Source organism: Lampetra fluviatilis, chromosome 4, assembly GCF_964198595.1.
Source record: "Lampetra fluviatilis chromosome 4, kcLamFluv1.1, whole genome shotgun sequence".
In the NCBI taxonomy this organism is placed as follows: domain Eukaryota; kingdom Metazoa; phylum Chordata; class Hyperoartia; order Petromyzontiformes; family Petromyzontidae; genus Lampetra; species Lampetra fluviatilis.
Genome location: NC_136278.1, coordinates 6976571 through 6997623, shown reverse-complemented (window position 1 = coordinate 6997623; position 21053 = coordinate 6976571). Strand labels below are relative to the sequence as shown.

Genomic DNA, 21053 nt, shown 5'->3' with positions numbered 1-21053 from the left:
GTTTAAATCCTTTATATTAAGTTCGCTTGCTTGCTTGCGTGCTTGCTTGCGTGCTTGCTTGCTTGCTTACGACCATGCAAATCTTTCGGTCGTTTTTTAACCCACTTCCCGTGATCCAATCGAGCTGACATTTTCCACACAGACTCGTTGTGCGAGACAATTAATGTTCGTGAAAAAAAATTCCCAACATTTTACACTTTTTAGGCAAAAAAAAATATTTTACATATATTCAAATAGAACGCACAGTGTAAGAGCCCCGAGCGTAACCCCTCCACAGGCTGTGGCGGAGTAGCGCAGTTGGTAGCGCCCTCGCTTCCCATGCCAAAGGTCGCGGGATCGATCCCCGCGTCCTCCACAGGCGAATATATTTTTAAATCCTTTATATTAAGTTCGCTGCCACGCATATAAAGGATTTATAGTGGAAAAACTTTGTTTTTACGGGTTATACTTATTCAATAGGGCGAACAGGTGACCCCTATATTCTTGGTTCTTTCGGTAAAGTCACGTAGAAGGGAAACAATAAAATAAAAAATTATAAAACAATAAAATTATCACGACGTTTCGACTGCAACACACGCAATCATCACGTAGAAGGGAAACAATAAAATAAAAACATGTAAAACAATAAAATTCTCACGACGTTTCGACTGTAACACAAGCAATCATCATCAGGTTGTGCTGCAGTCGAAACGTCGTGAGAATTTTATTGTTTTATGTTTGTATTATTATATTGTTTCCCTTCTACGTGACTTTACCGAAAGAACCAAGAATATGAATCCCTGCAGTCACGAAAGCTTTAAATCAGGTGAACCCTAGTTTAAAAGTCTGTCCATGGTCTTACCCCAAAGTGTCTGGCCTCCCGCGTTTCATTCTATCCACTTGCTCGTCCTCTCTGTTCACAATCCCAGCTTGTCTCTCTGTCTGTGCCTCATCACTGTTCCACTCTATCTCACCTCTGGCCCCCTTACACTGGAACAAGCTGCCCCTACACGTCAAATAATCAGCTCACTCTTTGTTTTTCATTCTTCCCTTAAAACTCACTTATTTTCCCTCGCTTACCCAAACTCCTCGTCCCCCTCCCTTCCCCATCGCGAACACCATCCGTCTTCCCAATTTCCCTTCCCATTCATCACACTCTCTCATCATTGACCACTCATTGCCACTTTCATCACCGTTTATTTCACGCATCGTCATATCCATGTCCAACCATCCTTCTCATCAACTCATCTCATCACACTATTCCGCTGTACAAATAGCTTAATTCTTTGTTCAGCACCTTGGTGAAGGTGCGATATAAATTAAAATAGGGTACGATGAGACATGAGGCGTGCCAGATCTGGGCTATAAATACTAAAAGCTATTTTTATTTTACCAGGTAAGGCCCACTGAGCAATTTTATTTTACAGCTCTTTATCAGAAGCGACCTGGCTACAAATGGTAGTTGAACAAAGTGGCTTATCACGTGGAAACTATTGCAGGCAAATACTCTAAACGCACGCTGATTATAAATGTGGAGGGAAAAACCGGAAGATCTGGAGAAAAATCCACGCGACCACGGGGAGAGGGACATGCAAACTCAAAATATACAGGCGCGGTGGATGGGGGCAGCACAGTTCACCTGAACTCGACAATGACCTCTGATGTCCTTAGGCTTGTGCGTGGTCTGGCGATGTCGTATCAGAGGAGGGAGCCCCTGCCATCTGACAAATGGACGTAAATAATTTAGGCCCCCTGGATGTTTGGTGGCTAATCACCGTTGATTGTCTTAGAAACTGCAGGGGTCTCAGACACGACAGCAAAATCTGCTGCGATTATGATTATAGCGCTCCTGACGATTCCCATCAATTAACATTTAAAGATGCGTGTCAGTTCAATGAAAATGTAATTAAGAGAACACAAAGGAGGCATTAAATTCAAATGGATCACCCTCTTTGGTCATGGTTCTTGTTGTGAAAAATGATCTTATATGGTGATGTGTGATTGATTTTGGAGGTGAGCCACGATGTTTAGGCCTCGCGTCTTTTGAGTGTGGTGAAAAGTTGAACTCTTGTTGTGTTCAGGACCCCGGTTAACACTCACTTTGGACGGCAATTTAGACTGTCCTCGAACTCTTGAGTTCTCAGTTTGGTTTAAAAAAAATTAACTTGAACACTTGATCATTTGGCAGCATAATAACACCATCAGACATATCCGCTCAATGGCTGGGCGCTCTCCGTACTCCAACGAAAAGAGTTGCTTTGTTCATTCAATCTCAACCATTCTTGGCCTAGAACTCACTTGACATGGATCACCACTCGGGCATCCTAGGCCTTGCGTCGAAGCCCGAATCAAGCTCCACTCTCCTCTGCTATCCATGCGTTCTAGAACTCCCTCCTACCAACAGTCCACGCTTCGATGCCTAGCCCTTGTTCAGGCCCATGCTCCACACATTTCTCTCCCCCTCTGTACGCACGCACTTGTGTGTACGTGCGTTGAACTCTTTCGCACCGTACGTAGCCAACCGTGCGAAACGGTAAGACCTGCCACACCGTGTCGGTCATGGGGGTTGCTTCACCATACTTCACCACGATGGTCAGTGTGGTCTGGTGACGATTGTATTTTGCAATTCATGTGAAAACGAACATAGACTCGAATGTTTCATAATCAACTCAAATGTAAAGAAAGGTACTTAGTCAATATTACAATTACCGCTGGAACGAAGAGCCTGCAGTGAATATTTCACCTCAATGCTGTATCATCAACCATACATTATCTTGCCACTCAAAAGACAACCTCACGTATGTATGTATGTTGAACTTTCGCACCATACATAGCTAACCTTGCTAATCCGAAGTGTGGGCGAAGGATAACAAACTAAACACAAAAATCAGTTCTAAAGAAATTAGTTTTCAATCTAGATTTTAAAGTGTATAGGTCCAGTGGCTTCCTAATATCGTAAGGAAGAGCGTTCCAGACGGAAACAGAAGCACATCTGCGAGAGCGCGATGCAGTGACCGTCTTTGTTCGATGGCCAGCCACAAGCCACTGCTGTGAGGATGACCGGAGTTCGCGTGATGGTTTATGCTCCTTGATGAGATCCGCAAGATATTGTGGTTCATTTGTGGCAAGCACGTTGCAGTGTGTAATGAGTGCGATCGTATGTATTCTTTCGGAAACTGGAAACCAATTGACAGACATAGTCAGATCTTGCAGTACCCGTCACGACACGTGTCAAAGCATTTCGAGAGTCACTCTCTATACGACACACATGTCCACTGTTTCTGTACAGCATCTTGAGACGCCACTGCATCTAGATGCTGTATAAATCAATTGTGTGTGTTTTTGGTACATTGGTACGGTTAGTTGCTGTAATAGGCGTATATTTATATATATATTTAAAATGCTTATCTCAGAGTCACGAGGAACATAGTGCCCCGTTTGTGCGAGACGAAAAATGTGTTTTGGCAACGAGTTCAAAACAGCAAACAGCTTCTTCACTATGTCCCCTACAACCTTGACCAGAAGTGAAGCCACTTGAAGGTTTTGTTCCGAAGATGACAAAGTAATGTGTAGACCACGTGCTCAGAGCCTTCTGCACGGATGGATTAAGCAAACTCTCATTGGGGCCCCTGTTGTAAAAGCAATGCCCGCCTCGATTTGCCCCCCACTTCCCGCCTTTCTCTTTCAAAATTATTGAATAATGATGTGAGAATCGGGTTTCTGAAAAAAAAAAACACAACATATAAAAATTATATGTATAACATCATAAAGCGTCCATCTGTTTGTGAAGAGTATTATTTGCTTTTCCATAAGCGCTGTGCGCGCTAAAGATATGGAGTGTGCAATTTTGAAGTTGTGCTGTTGTTAAGGCTGGATGTTGGGGGTGGGGGGGAAGATGAGTAAAGATGTAAACAATCCCCAGTGCATTAATGTGATAATTACATCCAAGCCGGGCGCTGTATTTGCTAACCGCTCCAAGCTTTTGTTTATTTATGATAATTGCCTCGCACAGTGGCTGTTTTTGTTAATTACGCCAAAAAGATGAAATTAACGGGATTTTTTACCCAGTGGTAATTTGCGTTAATTGTCTGCCGTTAGACGAAGGCTCTGGCACACGCGGGGAGGCGCTCCCCTTTGTTGATTGTTTAAAAAAAACGTTTGTTTCGGGGTCGACGGATGACACGGTTATCGAAACCCAAGTCTGTGATGAGTATATGTCTGCAGAGTCACGGACCCCAGTACACATACATCTACTGAGATATATATCTATAAACCCTGTGAGCAAACAAAAATTATGAAAAGTTATCGTTCATCCTGGGTGCATGGAAAACAAATAATTCCCAGACAGAAATTTCCTGGACCTTTTACTCTCGAACCAGGTGCTCACGTCGATTTGGTAACAACCCAAGAATTACTCACACGAGAGCAAAATAGGGCTTCATTGGGACTGATTGGTGTTTTATTATCTGACGATAACTCTATGTGCAGGCATGCTAATTAACAAATGGGTCATTATGTTTACCGCAAAATACAAATATTCCCCGTATAGCCTTGAACAGCCTTTTGAGGAAAGTGCTTTTAGCGAGAACTTATGAAGGACGGCACAGAGCACGAGGGGGTGGGTGGCGAACACCACGCCTAGCTGCTTTTGTCTTTCCAGTGCTGATGTTAACACACTTGTATGAGATACTCATTTAAGTCTGAGTTGACCTAGGGGAGGCTGAGGACCGGTTCAAATATCCGCTGTCACCATTATTCTGACAGCGGATCGCTGGGTTTGTAACGCAGTTCGGAAACCACTACCCTATCACTCCCCATAACGTATGCGATTGTTTGCTCTTCATACACGAGCACGTGCGTTTACGGCATATGTAGATGTCAGTGTTTTGGAGACGAGGTTTGTAGGAGACACCTTCTTTTATTTGAACATTCACGGTCTCGTCTGCACACTCTCTACAGTCGCTTAGCCTGTACACAACACGAGCCGTCTAACGCCGACGGCGCTGACGGAGACGGCCAACAACTGTCTAGCAGCGCAATATCCAGCGAAGACGGCAGTGACGACGGCGACGAGACGACAGCGACGACGAGACGAATCCAATCCCAGAACCGGCAGCCTCGAGCCCCCGCTCTCAGCTCCTTTTATGCTCCCAGCGTGGACTGGCTCCGCCCTGGCCGCGCCTCCCTTCTCGAACCCGCTAGCAGGTTCCAGGGGCTTCCAGATGGGGTCCTCAATGACCCTTGCCCCAGTTCCTCCGCCCTGCCAACACACCGTGCACGCGCTCACCGGCGTGAGTCCTGTCTGTCCACCACAGTTGCCGCTGCTGGCCACCAGCCCTGGCTATTACACTACACGTGTATGTGCACATGTGGAGCCCTTTTGACATTTGCACTTCTGGACGAGGGGTGTGTATGTGTGTACAAGTGCGGTAACATGTGTATTGGTGCTCGCTAACAGCATTTGCTCCAACAGTCTGTTAAGGCTATACCGGGATCTTTGTCTTATTGCACGTGTGTATTCTGCACGTTGATACCAGACATTATACAACGTATTTGTCTATGCATGGGTGAATGCCGATTGAAATTACCACAATACAGAGCAACAGCATGACCGCCCCCAACAACTAAGCGGACCATCCGTGCTCACTTATCTTACCGATGACCTTTACAAATGATTGTCTGCGATTGCTCTAATGGATCTCGAATTGCTGCATGCGCGCGCACACGCAAACATAAGCGCGCGCGCCCAGGGTAATTTTAATGAGGGCATATTCCTTTGGTGGCTTTCTTTAAAAGGATATTGTTAGAAAAAAAAATGTGGCTGCATTACACCAAAAAGACTTGGATTTCCCTTTAATTATGGCTTAATCAGCTGATTAAAGAGCACAGAATAGGAAAACTCGTGGGTTTGAACTCTCGGGGCAAAGCCAAAGTGCCAAAGAGAAAAGCGGCAGAACTCTCCCCCCCCCCCCCCATTATAAAGAGTAAAGGGAATTGGGGGCAGCTCAGCGCTCGCGGTGCCAGAGAACAGGGGCCGGGTTCTTATCCGGCTAACACCCCTCGTAGGGGATGCCGCTCCGGCAACTTCAATCAGCCGACCGGGTTTGCAAATCCGCGATAAAGCTATACCTGCACGCCCATTATCACGCGCGTACAGCTGTGCTCGCTGTGTGTGTGCGTGCGTGCGCGCGCGTGCGTTCATCTCGGGCTTGCGCGGGACTGCGAGCGGGCGTGTTTGCACAGGCGCCGTGTCTCCAGCGCTCGCGAGGTTTATGCGGCAAACGCACTGCCCTGGCGTTTGTTCCAGAGACTCCGGGCAGCTTCCTTCCTTTCCTTGGTGGTGTAAAAAAAAAATAATTTGAAGCCTTGCATTTCCCCGTTTGTTTTCCCTTTCTCTCTCGCTCTCTCTGTTGTCGTACAGCTCACGTGAGCGCTTCGAGTCGGAGCTGGAGGAGAGCAGGGCCGACACTGGGCAGTGCCGCGATTTCCTGCGTGAGGCCAACGGGCAGATGCAGAGGCTGCTGGGAGAGAGACGGTCGCTTCTGCAGTACCGGGAGGGCTTCAGCAAGCTGGAAGCCGGTCAGCGGCTGTCCGCGGTGACGCGCTGCACACACACACGGCACAGGACCTTCCGTGGTTTGCCTTCCTAGGCCAGCCTGGTCGCGTCTTGTTGCTTTTAAATTCACTTGCGTGTGTTTGCACTGACACTTCTGTGCTCCGTATCAGTCTGTCAGTCCGCCTTCGTTGGATAGTCTGATGATTTAGAGGAGAAGGCGATTTTCGACAGCAATAGGTGCCATGGCTTTTTTTCTGTACTACTTGACTTTGTAAATCGCAAATGCAAGAAACTGCAATCCACGGGTCCAGTTGGCTCCTGTACAATCTGGTCACCGCCGTAGGAGCAGCCCTTCCATCATGCGTTGCGTGTCAGAAAAAAAGATTGTAGGTTCGACACGGATAAAAAGAATATTAATGCATGTAAAAAGTTATTTCTAGATGGCTAAAAATGCGACTGTGTCCCTAGAATCTGTAACAATGGGAGAGCACGCTGGGAAGAATAATCCTACGGTCACATGTTCGCCTTTTGCTGTCTATAATTCACATTTTGTGAGTACTGAATTATTGTGTCCTTATTTGTTTCCAGCCTCGACGCACTTTTACAGTCCCACGATTGTTGTCCGAGTTCACGCGAACGCTTCCCCCAGCTCAAATGAGCCGCGCTCATGGTCCCGAGCCAGTGGTGGCAGTTCCACATTCCCATGCCACAAATAAACCATCGCACGAGCACGCAGCAGCTTTTGGGCTAGCCTTCGAGCAAAGGCGGTCACCGCATCACGCGCGTTCAGATGCGCTTCTGCGGCCGTCTGGAACGCTCTTCCTTACGATATTCAGAAGTCATTGGAGATCTGCATTTTAAATCTCAATTCGTTTGTTGCCCTTCCCCCCCACACCTCCGACTAGTGCAGTTGGCTACGTACGGCGCAAAAGAAGTTCGACTTACGTACATGAAACAATCTCCCCCAAAGGGAAAGCAGCATTACTCATGCCAAGTTTGTCCAGATGAAGGTTGTAATTAATTGGCTGATCGCCGAAGACGTTTTTGTTCCAATTAATTGCTCCACCTGGTAAGAGGTACTCGAAAAGCGTCAGCTTTACCGTGTTTATGACTTTGGAATGGAGCCATCCTCCTAAGACGCAATGTGGAATTAATAGGCATTAACTGATAATAAACGCAGGCTAAATTGGCCACGTTGCTGTTTGCCTATTAAGTAATGTAATTAGTGTCGTTGTTTACCCTCGCAAGCATTCAGATAATTGACTTTAATCATCGTGTCGGTTTCAGCATTTCAATTTCCTGCAGAAGAGAACAATGGGAGCTCAAGCTGCGAGCAGCCCACCAGCAGCAGACAAGCTGTGCTGGCGTCTAAGAAGGTAGAGTCAGCGCGTCCGTCACCATCCAGCGTGCTCCCACTCCCGAGTTGTGTGCACGTGGGTGTATGTCGAACCGTGTACAGCCAACCGTGCTCTGGTGAATTGCCTACGGGAGTTTTTTTTTATATACATATATAAATTCTTCACATTTGACAATTGCACCCTCGCTCCGTGTATAAGTGCGGGCAATTATAGCAAATCTGTTTGTGAGATGGCGGGCGGGGGGAGGGATTGGGGGGAGCGTGCGTTCATTGCCCTCTTAGCTTGTGTCGACCAAAATTATGCACGGATCGGTAATAGTGTTTTTAGAGCCGGGCTATCCGATTCATATTAGTAACCAATTACCCGACCGATTATACCACAGGTTGAATTACTTGACGAAACGGATAGCAAGAAAATAGCTGGAAATACGGTTTCACCTCTGTTCCCACGTGTGCCGCTGGATGGGAGGTGATGGGCGCAGTCTGGCGATGTCATCGCCTGCATCACGCTGGGCGTGGCTTACCGGGGGTTTCCTGCCTTTTGGGAGTGACCCCCCCCCCCCCCCCGTTTTTAAATGGGCCCGAGTAACTGACAACAAAAAATCGGCCCATTTATATTTTTAGGCGATTAAGGAGCTTAATCGATCCTCGCCATTGGGAGAGTTATTAAAGATGTGGTGTGCCGAGCGTGGCGTGTCCTAGCCTTGCCCTTCGCCGGCACCTCTGATTATAATGGTTGGGTTACGTATGGTGCGAAAGAAGTTCAACATAACCTTAGCCAGTGGATTACTGCACGACGCATCGTCTGGGGATCCCTTGAGTGTGGGCGGATTTTTTACGTGTGGGGTGGGGGGGGGGGATGGTGCAGGTTGCGTTAGGGTTGGGGGGCATTTTTCTGGGTTCAATTGTACAGCTCCCACACCCCACCGCCACTGCCCTAACACCCAACTACACAGCTTTAGCAGACTGTGTACAGGTCCCCATTATGGGGCCGGCCAACAACACTGCCATCGCTGTTGATCCTCTTACACCACACCGGTTCTGCGCAAGGGAAGGAAGTTGTATAATTTTTAATGTGCGTCGTGCGATTTATACACCGTGCCGAGAGGGGCTTTGCAAACTCATTTTTACATACATGCCCGCGCACGCATGCATGCACGCACGCACGATTATTCTATTCTAACTCCTCTGTCAATGCCTGGCTCTTCATGTAATATTTTCTCTCAACGCTTAATCTGCCACGTTACTGCATACAAAATACGTTGGTGCTTCTCAAATGTCTAATGCACATTGTGTAAGCTTCTGCAGCTGGTTATGCTGCTCTGTGAAGATTACTACAATGACATATGGCTTAGACGTCCAGTTATGCTTTCAAGCTTTATCAAAACGTTTACATAAAAGTAACGTGAATGCAAAGCGCAAAACGATGTCCGTTGCACATTGGAACAGGCAATGAATCAAAAGACTCGGAGCAGTAATACATCACAGGTTTGGTGTTGTTTTTTTCCCACTACTCTTTTCCGACCGTCAGAACCATCTGCTGAGTGATATTGAGATGAACCGGCAGTTGGAACATCAAATATTATCAACTCATCACCAACTTATGGACGGTGAGTGTAAGCCGTGCGTTTGTGTGCGGGTCTGAACGTGTTGGTCCTGCAGAGGCGGCTGTGTTTTAGGCATTCATGGAAACCCAAATTTCAATGCAATTGTGCCAGTTGGTGAATGTTCACCGAGAGCACGTAAAGTTTGTACGATGTAAGAATGCGATAATCCAGCTGTCACTTTCCCACTTCTCCCAGAAATTAGATCAATCAATGAGTCAATGGCTCGACGGACATTGATGTTTGGTTCTCAAGAGTGTCGCTATGATGATGATGATGATTATTGTGACGAATAGGCATGTAACACTTCATTACTCCAGTGATTAGAGAGACCATCATGATTCAGGGCTCGCGATTCAATTCAACAATAATTTGCTGTCGCATTATTTGTTATCTGTCTCGTTTTGTATCGCTTTTCTTGTTTCTCTGTCTTGTTTGCACAGTTTTGTTCGGTCCGTTTGCTCAGCGCAACGTCTGCATTAAACTGTGAATTCTTAATCGATTCTTACACGCACGTGACGCAGCGCAGTGCAGGCATCGTGACCGTAAGAGGCGTACTCCAGTCCATTAGCTGCTGCGTCTAAGATAATAGCTAATGTGATGAACACAACGTCTTGGTAACATTTGTGAATGATGACCACATGTGTACCACATATGCACTGGCACATTGCTGAACCTCACCCTCTCATCCAATGACCCAGAGTGTCCTTGGACAACCCTAACTTTTAGTCCTGTTGCGTTTATTTTCATATTGTTTTAATTACGTATTGAAGTTAATGTTTTTTTTCCTTTTCCCCTAGCGTCTTCAAATACCATACGTACATTTCATGAATCTATATTCCGCTGCGTAAGAGGACATCTAGTTTTTTTTTATTATGTTATAAATGTGCAGCCAAGCCACACGTGTTGAATAATTGAATTAGTCTTGGGGTTCACATAATAGACATGGCGCACATGCTGTGCACATTTCCAGTTGTTGAACTTCTTTCGCACCGTACATAGCGAACCGTGCTCATGGGAGGTGCGGGTGAAGGACAACAAACGAAACACACACAAGAAATGCGCTATGCGCAAATTGTGGAGCTCTCCCATGATGTTTTGTTGCTATTGTGTACACGTTTTTTGGCACGCGAAGCCGGGAGCAATAATTACGCTTCGTGAACAATTGCCGCATTGTCTTAAAGTAAGGCATGACATCTGTAATGCATTTTGTCATTCCCGTTTAAATATATATTGGTTAAATAATCAATTACGTGATATATGGACGTGTCGATCGTAGACGGCTAGAAGAATGTAAAATAAAATAAACCGAATTGTTCAATGTATTATTCATCCACAAAATATGTTGTTATTCTCAAATACAATTGGGCAGGCCATTAATATCACCCGTACTAATATGAGAAACATTTACACTTTAAGGGGGGTCTGCCTCCGAGATCAATGGCGCAACAATTACTTCGTTTGAAAGCCGCATACTTTTGGGAATGCGTGGAAAGCGAAAACAGTTCTCTGCGTCGCGACCGCCCGATTCATCATCGTCGTCGCGACCGTCGATGTGTGCTCACACGTGCTTCTCAGGTCTTTGCAAGTGCTTTAGATTAGCGGCTGAAGAGTTATTCATGGCTTGGCCCAGATCTTCCACCGGGTTCAAAGGGAGCCTAGAAGTCATTTGCAGAGACGTATTTGCTCGTGGCGGATGAGGTTGGCAAAATTCGTCCCGAGACGGGTACCTTTTGGCGCATGTGCCACGTGAATAATTATTATTTGGGACGGCTAGCTTTAGCGTGCGGCCTTGCAAGACCGACGATTTCTTAACGTTGAGCAATGGACTCCACTAAATCAGAGGCCTTGCTGCAAGGGGCGTGTGAATGCCGACGGCCAATTGTTCTATATTTTTTGCTGAGCTACCTCGCAGGTAACCTATCCCCTCCATCCCTCAACTTCCTCGTCAAGTAATGCCCGACGGTGCTTGCAACTCGGCCAGGTATTTGCCGAAGGGGTTTTTTGCCCCAAGGAGTGTTGGTCTCTCATGTAATGAGGTTGTCAGATTGCGCGGTTCTCAAGTGAGTTGTGTCCCTCCGGGTTCGGGGTTCCTGTGTTTTAACCCCCACCAACGCCCCCCTCCCCCTTAGTCTCGAGCCCCCCCCCCCCACCATCTCCGTCGTCGTATTTATAAAGCAGCGTGCACAGTCGCTATTGGTCTTGGTCTCTCGGGGCGTTCGGATGCCTCCAAAATTGTTTTGGATCTTGCAAAAGGTCACCCACAGCATTTTTTGACCAAAAAAAAAAATGCCGTATTTTTTTTTCTTCTCTGCATCCGACGAGGCGACGTAAATGCTGACTGTGCTGACGACGGAACCTTTAAGTGCGCAGTGGCACTCGCGCAGCCGGTTCGGCACAGCGTGCTTAGCCAGCGGTTGCGTAAATGTAACATAATCGTGGTGCAATAGAACTCCCTCTTCGATCTGCGACGAAGTGCGAGGCGAACTTTGCGGATCGTATCTGTCGCCTAACCCACCTCCACTTAGCACGGTTGGCTATGTATGGCGCGAAAGAAGTTCAACATACGTATACGTACATATTGACTCATTCGAGGGTCATACATAGCAATCGTCGCCCGCTTCGCGCGGCAAACTTGGCAGGACCCTCCTGAAAAAGAGCTATGAGACTCGCTGAGGCTGTCCTGAGTAATAATGATTATAAAAGCCGCCGGGAGCCGTTCACTGGCAGGACACCCGCCCAACTTGCACGGCGAGGCTGCAACCCCTCCACCACCCCTCCCCGTGCACAGCGGTAAGCGAATTGGTCCGCGGACGCCTAAAACATCTTGCGACGCTCTCACACCGCGAGGCGTTTTGTGTGACAGACAAAGCCTTTTCGAAAGGTCCAAATACGAGCCCCCTTGTTAGCACGCCGTTAGGCTGTCGTACGCACAAAGACAGCGACCCCCCGTGTAGCCTTTCACAGGCTGGTCGCGCGGGAGTGCAAGGGCTTTTGGTGAGCACTCAATTTAGGCCGGCACCTCGCGCGAGGCGGTAGCGTGGCCAGCACCACGCCACCCGGCTGCTTTTGTCTCCCCAGAAGGCTTGTGTTTGCATAGCACATCAACAACTCTTTTTAAGATAATTTGTTTTTTTTACCCTTCTATCTAGCAACAAAACTGACACCTTTTTTACGAGGAGTCATGTTTGCATAGACCACAATACCTGCAGTCATAATGCAAACAAAAAACATAACTCTGATAATGTATGCACTGTCCTTGAAGTTGATTGGTCCACACCTGAGACAGCTTTCCTTCGTGCCTAGTCTCACATGGGTTGGACCAGATGAGACTAGGCTCTAAGGAAAGCTGTCTCGGGTGTGGACCAATCAACTTCAAGGACAGTGCATACATTATCAGAGTTATGTTTTTTGTTTGCATTATGACTGCAGGTATTGTGGTCTATGCAAACATGACTCCTTGTAAAAAAAATGTGTCAGTTTTGTTGCCAGATAGAAGGGTAAAAAAACAATTATCATATTTTTTACTGGCAAATGAGGTTCCAATGGTGTAAACTCTTTCTAAGGCTGCGTGGAATGTCTGCTAGAATACGAAGAATACCTGGACAGTCGACTTCGACAGTGGCTGATGCCGGGAGCTCAAGACGTGGAAGCACTCCCAGAAAATCTGGCCAAAGTTCTTCCTCCGTTGCCCGACGATGATGAGGTTGGGTAAAGAGCAAAGACACACACACACGCTTCTCATGATCCATATACAGGGCATTCATAAAGCGGGGCCGAAGTGACCCTTTAACATACCAAGGGCAGAGTGGTGACTTTCGGATACCTTTGGGGCGGGCCACCACACTTTAACACGCGGCTTAGCGTTATCAATAACGTCACAACAAATAACGATGGTCCTCTTTTACATGTGAATGAGCGTGCTAAGATGAGAAGCATAGCCCCGCTGGGTCAAAGTGTACGATTGGTGCAGCTAAGATGCTCGCAGTGGCAGAAGATAAATATCAATTCTAGATTTGAAGCTTTCGTGACCGCAAGGATTCATACTCTTATTTTTTTCGGTAAAGTCACGTAGGTAAACAAATGAAATTAATCAAAATAAAATAATAATTATTACTATTTTATTTTTATTAATTTTAATTTCATTTTTTTACCTACGTAACTTTTCCGAAAAAAACTAAGAGTATGAATATCAATTTTGTTGAGCCGGTCGAAACGGAAGGCCTAAACGTGTCAGAGCCTCGAGAAATTAAATAACGTGACTGTATGTGACCCTCATGGGATTTCCCCCCCCCCCTTCTCCGCCATGAAGTTATTATCGTTTATTAAAGAATTCGAATTCAACAACAGTATGAGCTTGGTCGATAGAGCTATGCGGAGATCCCTTGTGAAGCCTTAACAGAATGTTGGGGCGAGTGCTGTTTGCGAGCACCTATGAAGGCCGGAACAGCACACGAGGAATTGGGTGTCCAGCACCACGCCCGGCCGCCTTTGTCTCCCCAGTGGCGATGTTTGCACACTGCAAGCAGGTACTCATTTGAGACTGAGTCTACCGAGGGGAGGCCCAGGACCGGTTCAGATAATTGTCACCGGTGTTGGCCGTGAGTGGGAATCAAACCCAGGTGACCTTGTCCGGAGTGCAGCGTGCTAACCGCTACACCACCGCTCCCCACCAGTTGGAGCTAGATCAATAGAGCTATGCATGCCCACACACACCGGCAGTCGTGGTGAAATATCTCATCGTATGAGTCCCATCCCTCTCTCAACCTCCACGTGTCGACCAGGGCGTTGGCGACGCGCGTCACGTCGAGCTTTGAGAGAGAGGGAGCGAGAGGGAGCGAGTCCCAGGTGTTGGCCACCATCCCAGCTGTGCGACTGTCACTCAAATGCTTCCGTTTTCAATTGTACCGATGAAGTTCACTCAAGATTTTAATTCCTTTGGCAACGTGCTTTACCGCGCACGCGCATCCAACATTCGACCATCGGGTTCAACCCTGCTGTGCGATGATAAACTCATTATCTAATGATGAGCAATACCTTTGTAATGACCGAAATTAAGAGGCACTCACCCCAAGCCGATGTGCAGCCAAACTGTTATTCAAAACGTAGGCCAAGGCGTCCCGTTGGCGGAAAGAGGCCTCCACGATGATTGGCAGGGTTCGGAGTGACTGGAGGAAAATATGAAAGGGGGAAAAAGCGGGGAAACGGAGCGGAACTAGGAGGCGACGGTTTGGGGACCGTTGGCGGTGAAGGGACGGGGATTGGCTGCGGGGAAGAAAAAAAACAGCGATGGAAGATTCGAGAAAGGGGGGTTGTGAAGGATAAAAGTGGGGGGAGAAGCACGAGGGGAGGAGATGAGCTCCGAGTGGTCGCTGTTATTTCACCTTTATGAGTACAGGCTATAAGCAAAACGTACATTTTCGTATGAACACCCTGTATAATATTCTTACTGTTCGGTGGAAGGTTTATTCATTTTCTTCATTCAAACACGTTACTGTGTTTCGACATTTGTATTGAATTACCTCATTTATAATAAATGAGATGGTTTTTGTTCATTATTGGGCCTATGTCGCTGCCAAAGTGTGATTTTTAATAAATGGGACTTTTAAATATACTTTTAAAGGAGGAAATCATGTATTATCTAAATTGACTGTGCAACATATTTCATGTAATAGTGCCGTTAGCATTTATATGGAGAAAAAATAATCTCATGCATTTGGCTTAATTGGTGGTGCGGTGATATTCTCGATAATCGATATTTATTGCGCGTGTCAGAAACACAATTAACGTAATTTTTAATCTGCTCCACGATGTTTACTGTCAAATTAGCGATCGGTGCTCGGCGCTGCCTTTTGTTGTACACAAGGGTAATTGTAAATGTTAAACCTGCTCACGCTGGGAGGAATGGTGGTGCGGTGGTTTGAGCACCGCGCCTGCAAATCCGACCGCCACGCTCCCATTCCCGACCGCGGCTAAACACCAGCGGCGGGTGATGTCCGACCCCGTTCTGGGTGTCTGCCCCTACGTCAACCCACACTGACCGGCGTGGCTGAGGTTTGGTCAAACTATGCTCCCTGGACGGAAGCTCCCTTTAGTCTGCTACTACCTCCTCGGACACATTGTCGGCGAGGTCACCGATTCTGGTATTCGGGCCTTCAAATGCTGAGCACCTGGACATCTCCTGACTTCGCCGCACGCCGTGTAGGACCGAGTCTTTGAGCTGCAGTGAACCAATGGTCACGCCGATTAGATGTACTAATATCTGATACGGCTGTTGTTCACAATTGCACCCAATGTAATAAAATAGATGTAATCTCAATAAGAAAAACCCTCGACGACTGACACGGGATGCCATCCAGCAGCGGGTTGACAAAGCGGGTTGTAAATGACCATATTTGTAAATACCGCTGTATGTATGAATGTTGAACTTGTTTCGCACCGTACGTAGCCAACCGTGCTAATCGGAAGTGCGGGGGAAGGACAATTAAACTAAACTGCAGGGTTTTTTTGCGGTTTCTATTCGAGTTGGGCAGGAAATGGCAGTGGAGCAATGGAGTATTGAATCGGAGCTCCGAGCATCACCCCCGGGCAGCAGCTCAGTTTTCTCTCGGATGCCAAACGCTCGTTTGAGGAATTTGAGAAACTGGTCAAACGCTCCAACGTACGGCCCTACTTACAAATGCTTTTCTGGTGAAATGGGAAATTTTTTTTTTTTTAAATTGCTATTTAAACTTTCACAGCATCTGAGCAAGCGTTCCACATCGCTCGCAAAAGCAAATAGCGCGCGGCAAGAAGTTATTCGTCCCGAGGAAGCTGCCCTAAAATGAATGCTCATGGAAATCGTCGTGCCGAACAACCCGAAAGCGCAGCACGGCACAACGGTCAAAACCGACGCAGGAGTAACACTTCAATGTACCCTGTACATTCGTAATCAGAATCGTTATTGTAGACTGGAGGAATCCAATGAGCTGTGAAGCGCTTTGTCACACTTGACCCCCAGTATGGGCGGGTCAGTATTGAACGCCACCCACCCAAACACCAAAAAAACAAAACCCGCACACAATTTTCCATAACAGAACCAACGGGCGCATGAGTCCGGACTCACTGCCATCACGCAACGCACATGGTGCTGCAGGCGAGAGAGAGGCAGAGCCTCACCGGTCATGCTAATGCGCCGATGTGCAACTTCTTCGGCATCGTGCTTAGCAAACCGTGCTCATCGCAGGTGCTGCCACGTGCGCCCGTGCGTGCGCGCGTTCTTGCCAGGGCTCTTCATTTCTCATTGAATATTTTCAGTCGCTGGTAGACTGTCGGGAGTTCACGAGGTGGCACGTGGCTAAGAGTAGCCACGTGCCGTAGCGAGAAGTGTACTGGATGTGGCGTGCGGGGATGCAGAACAATTCTTGAGTAGGTGGCACATTGTCTAGTAGCCACGGTCAATGCTCGAGGCAGGGCTTCATTTCAGTCCGGAGCTGTCCCGGGGCTAAGCTCAGGAAAATATTTCTCTGCACCATCGTCCGCGCGGGTCGTAGTGTGGTGGAGGGGGAGTGGGGGGGGTATTGCCGTGGCCCCAAAAAAATATTCCATGAGAAAGTATGCCCTGGATGTGGTGGTTGTGTTGGTTGTGTTGTGGTACGCGAAATCTTTTCTGGGTCACCAACCCCGGACAAACTGCCCGAATGAAACCCTGGTGCGTGCGGCGTGCAGGGCGCACGCAAACGCGGCGCGTTCCGCGGCACGGCGGCGGAACTGAGCCTGGAGCGCAGCCTCCTGAGGCGGCACCGCGAGAGCCTGGAGCAGGAGCTGAGCCTCCTGGAGGATTGCGCGGAGCAGGTGACGATCCACGCTCACTCCACCACGACCACCGCCGCCAGTGGCTTAGCCGTGGGCTGGCGTGCATCACGGTGCTGGGAATGAAATGGTGGGGCCACCACGTGTCCACGGTGGCGAGATGTGAACTACCTCGCCTGGTATACAGGAAGTCGTGGGTTCGATCCCAACCCTGACGCCTGCTGTATATTTGGAGTTTGCACGTTCTCCCCGCGCTCGCGTGGATTTTTCTCCAAGTCCTCCGGTTTTTCGCACCACATTTAGAAACGTGCGTTTAGAGTATTTGGCTGCTATACATTTCCACGTGATAAGCCACTTCGTTGGGCTATCATTTGTGGCGAGGTCGCTTCTGAAAAAGAGCTATTAGGCTCAGTGGGCCTTACCTTGTAAAATAAAATAGAATTTCGTTTATATTTTTTCCCTCCCGTCTATTTGTAGCCCAGCTGCTTCCTTGGCCCCTGTGGCCCGTAGGCCTCGTGCAGTTGCACCGGCCTGCACACTCGAAAGCTAGGCCACTGCGTGCCGCCATCCGGATGTTGGGATGAGGTTGGTTCAGCTGCGCTTTTGCGAATGGCTTTAGCAGTTTAACAATGGCCTTTATTTACCTGGGAATGCCGAACTGGGATGTAAAACTCTTTCAGGACAGTCCTGCCTGAGGATGCTCGGCCAATTCCGTCTTGAGAATGTTTGGCTTGTGCAAAGAAACTGGATCAACCGGAGAAATCCCACATCAGGGTGGGGGGGAGGGCAAAACGCTCAAACTCGTACAGAGCTTCAATAATCCACTGCGGTACTGCCAAGTCCAAGTTTAGACCACCACCTGGCCATTCCCAGGCATCCTCCTGCACATGTACATTCATAACCAGGCTCACACCTGCTTGGCTCACACGATCGGGCGCATTCAGGCTGATTTATTTACCGGCGGGAAAAGTCAAGTGAAAGTCAAAGATGGTTTGCTGCTCGGGTGGGCGTTGGCGGTCCCCGTCTCCCGCTATTACAGCCCTGAGCCAGCGTTGGAAACACCACATTTCGGTGGCAGGGGTGATCCACTCTTTAGAGCAACCACTTGCTGACTTCCCCCATTGTGGTACTCGTTTTATCGACCCTGGAGTGACGCTGAAGGTCTGATTGGACCAACCACCACCCCCCCCCCCCCCCCCTCCGATGGGGATTTGAACAAACGCAACACATATCTCAATAATTCTAGATTTGAAGCTTTCGTGACTGCAAGGATTCATATTCTTAGGTTTTTTCGGTAAAGTCACGTAGGTAAAAAAATTCAAATTAATAAAAGTAAAATATTTTATTTTTATTTTACTTTTATTAATTTTATTTTTTTTTACTTACGTGACTTTACCGAAAAAAATCTAAGAATATCTCAATAACACTGCCATGAAAAATACAAAGTACATGATCAGCGATCGTAGGTGTAATTGAGATGTAGTCCCGCTGTTAAAGTAGATTGTAGCCTCGATGCAGCACATGACCTTTAACATGAAGGTTCAAGCTTTAAAATATAATTTACATTACACATACTAACCGCATATCGCCACCACTGTTAATAGTTCTAGTAATCACTTTTTTACAGGATATTTAATGTGAATTGTAAGAGAGGTTGATTTTGGAAAAATGAGTTCACCGTGGAATGTGTTTCCTGCTTTTCGTGGCCCTTAGCCGTTGATTTATCTTATTTAAAACGTCGTTTTCTCTCTTAGAGATGTAAAGATTTCCACTGAATCCTTACGCCTCTAATGGGACCCTCAAGAATATTTTAATATCACAAGGACAGCTCTTTCTCTCTGCCGTTACTGCTCTTTGTTCGATCACACGTTCCATTTGCGTAATTTGAATATTCTCACTTAATGAAAAGGATCACACTTTCAAATGTTTATTTTAAAATGGCCCGCTGAAGATGTGACAAAAGTCCAACGTGGCATACTCAGTCACTTTTTTGGCGTGCGCTAAAATCATTTTCGGCAAACACGCCTCGCGAATTAGCGGCTATAACAACCTTTCCATGTGCAATGGATTTTAATTTCACCGCAACAAATTAATCACTGCCTCATCCCGAATTCGAGTGTCTCAGAATTGACAGCTTTTTAAATAACTTTTCAGGAACGACAGAAACACATTATGAAGCTGAAGGCAACTGACAGCGTTGGAAATTTAAACCCAGGTAAGTTGCACGGCTTCATTTTTTTTAAATTGTTACTCATTACTTTTAATAAGATTTATTGGGGGGGGCGGTCTTTGAAAATGAGGATAATTACAATTAAAACGAAAATGAATAATTAAAGCGTTGTACCGTGATGCATTACCGTGATTGGTGCCGGCGTTATTGTCACAAGCGTGTGCGATGGAGCTAGTTTTTGTGACATTCAGCTGTCAGCATTTGACGAACAATTCTCTCAGCGCAATCTTTTGTAGTACAAAAAAAAGACCACATAACAGAAAATATAAATCTCAAATACGGCATTAAGCAAATTAATTTTAACATCAACTTAAATCGTAATGCCTACTCAGAACATTCGCTTAACGTGCTTTAGCTGCTTTATGGGATGAGATGGTAAATCTAAGCCCTCTCAACCATATGGACCTTGGAGATTCTGCGGGGCTCTTTGATAAAGGCCTGGAGCATTGACCCCTGCCTCCTGGATAAATTCCCACTGAATAAAATCTCAAAACCCAGGGCAGAACTCCCCACTGACTGCTCGCTCGGATTATTAAAGTTAAAAATGTCCCCACGCTCTTGAGAATTTAGTCGATGGCCCATCCTTTTAACAAGTGTAACCGGACATGCATAGTCGTTATATTTGTAGGCGAAAGCCAAATGCATCGCGTAGTTACGAATGAATAAGAGAAAATATATGATGGGTGTGGTTAAAGCACACTTTCGAAAACATGTTATTATTTCAATTTAAATGTCACTATACTTGATGTATAGACAAATAAACCAGTAATCTGTGAATTCCACCCCCTAATCGTACACAGTTCCCGAATCGGAGTCTGCTAGGATGACATAAGTGCGCAACACTGCCGCACGCCAGCAACATGAGACGGTGTTTATTCAACAAAGGATCATTTCCAGATGTCACGTTTAGTGTGATAATAAGCACAGTGGGTGACGCGTGTAACCTGAATGACATTAAACTAAAACTAAGCTTAAACTTTTTATTTTTTCAGGTAAGGACCACTGGGCTACATAGCTCTTTTTCAGAAGCGACCTTGTCACAAATGATAGCTCAATGAATTATCTTGTCACGTAGAAATGTATAGCATCCATACACTCCAAATGAATGTTGATTCTAAATGTGAAGGGGAAAAACCGGAGGACCCGGAGAAAAATCCACGCGACTAGGGGAAGAACATGCAAACTCCAAATATACAGGTGTCAGGGTCGGGATTGAACCCTCGACCCCCTGCATACGAGGCGAGGTAGTTAACATCTCGCTGCCGTGGCATCCATGAGGGTTGCCTCGCTGTCAGGGCTTCATGCACAAAAACAAAACAAACATGATACGCTCGGATGAGTTCAAGTGAAATTATTAAATTAAGACACATTTTCAAATGTGTTTCCAGACAAACATGCGCTGTTTTGCTCGCGCAAAGAAAAAAAAAGTCGTGCCCAAAGATAATCAGCGATAACTCTCAAAAATCAGAACAGAAAGGTCGATGGCCGGCTTGCTGTCCTGCACGTGGCTATGTTTGCTCGATTCACCAACCCAGC

General features: G+C 46.8%; 1 long non-coding RNA gene across 1 annotated transcript; it reads left to right on the top strand.

The window, feature by feature from the left end:
• The first annotated feature begins 13172 nt into the window (after positions 1 to 13172).
• On the top strand, positions 13173 to 19503 carry LOC144931270 (uncharacterized). The gene is made up of 3 exons (XR_013636546.1): positions 13173 to 13202; positions 17204 to 17329; positions 19442 to 19503. It is a non-coding gene; the product is annotated as an uncharacterized LOC144931270 (long non-coding RNA).
• Positions 19504 to 21053: the final 1550 nt, after the last annotated feature.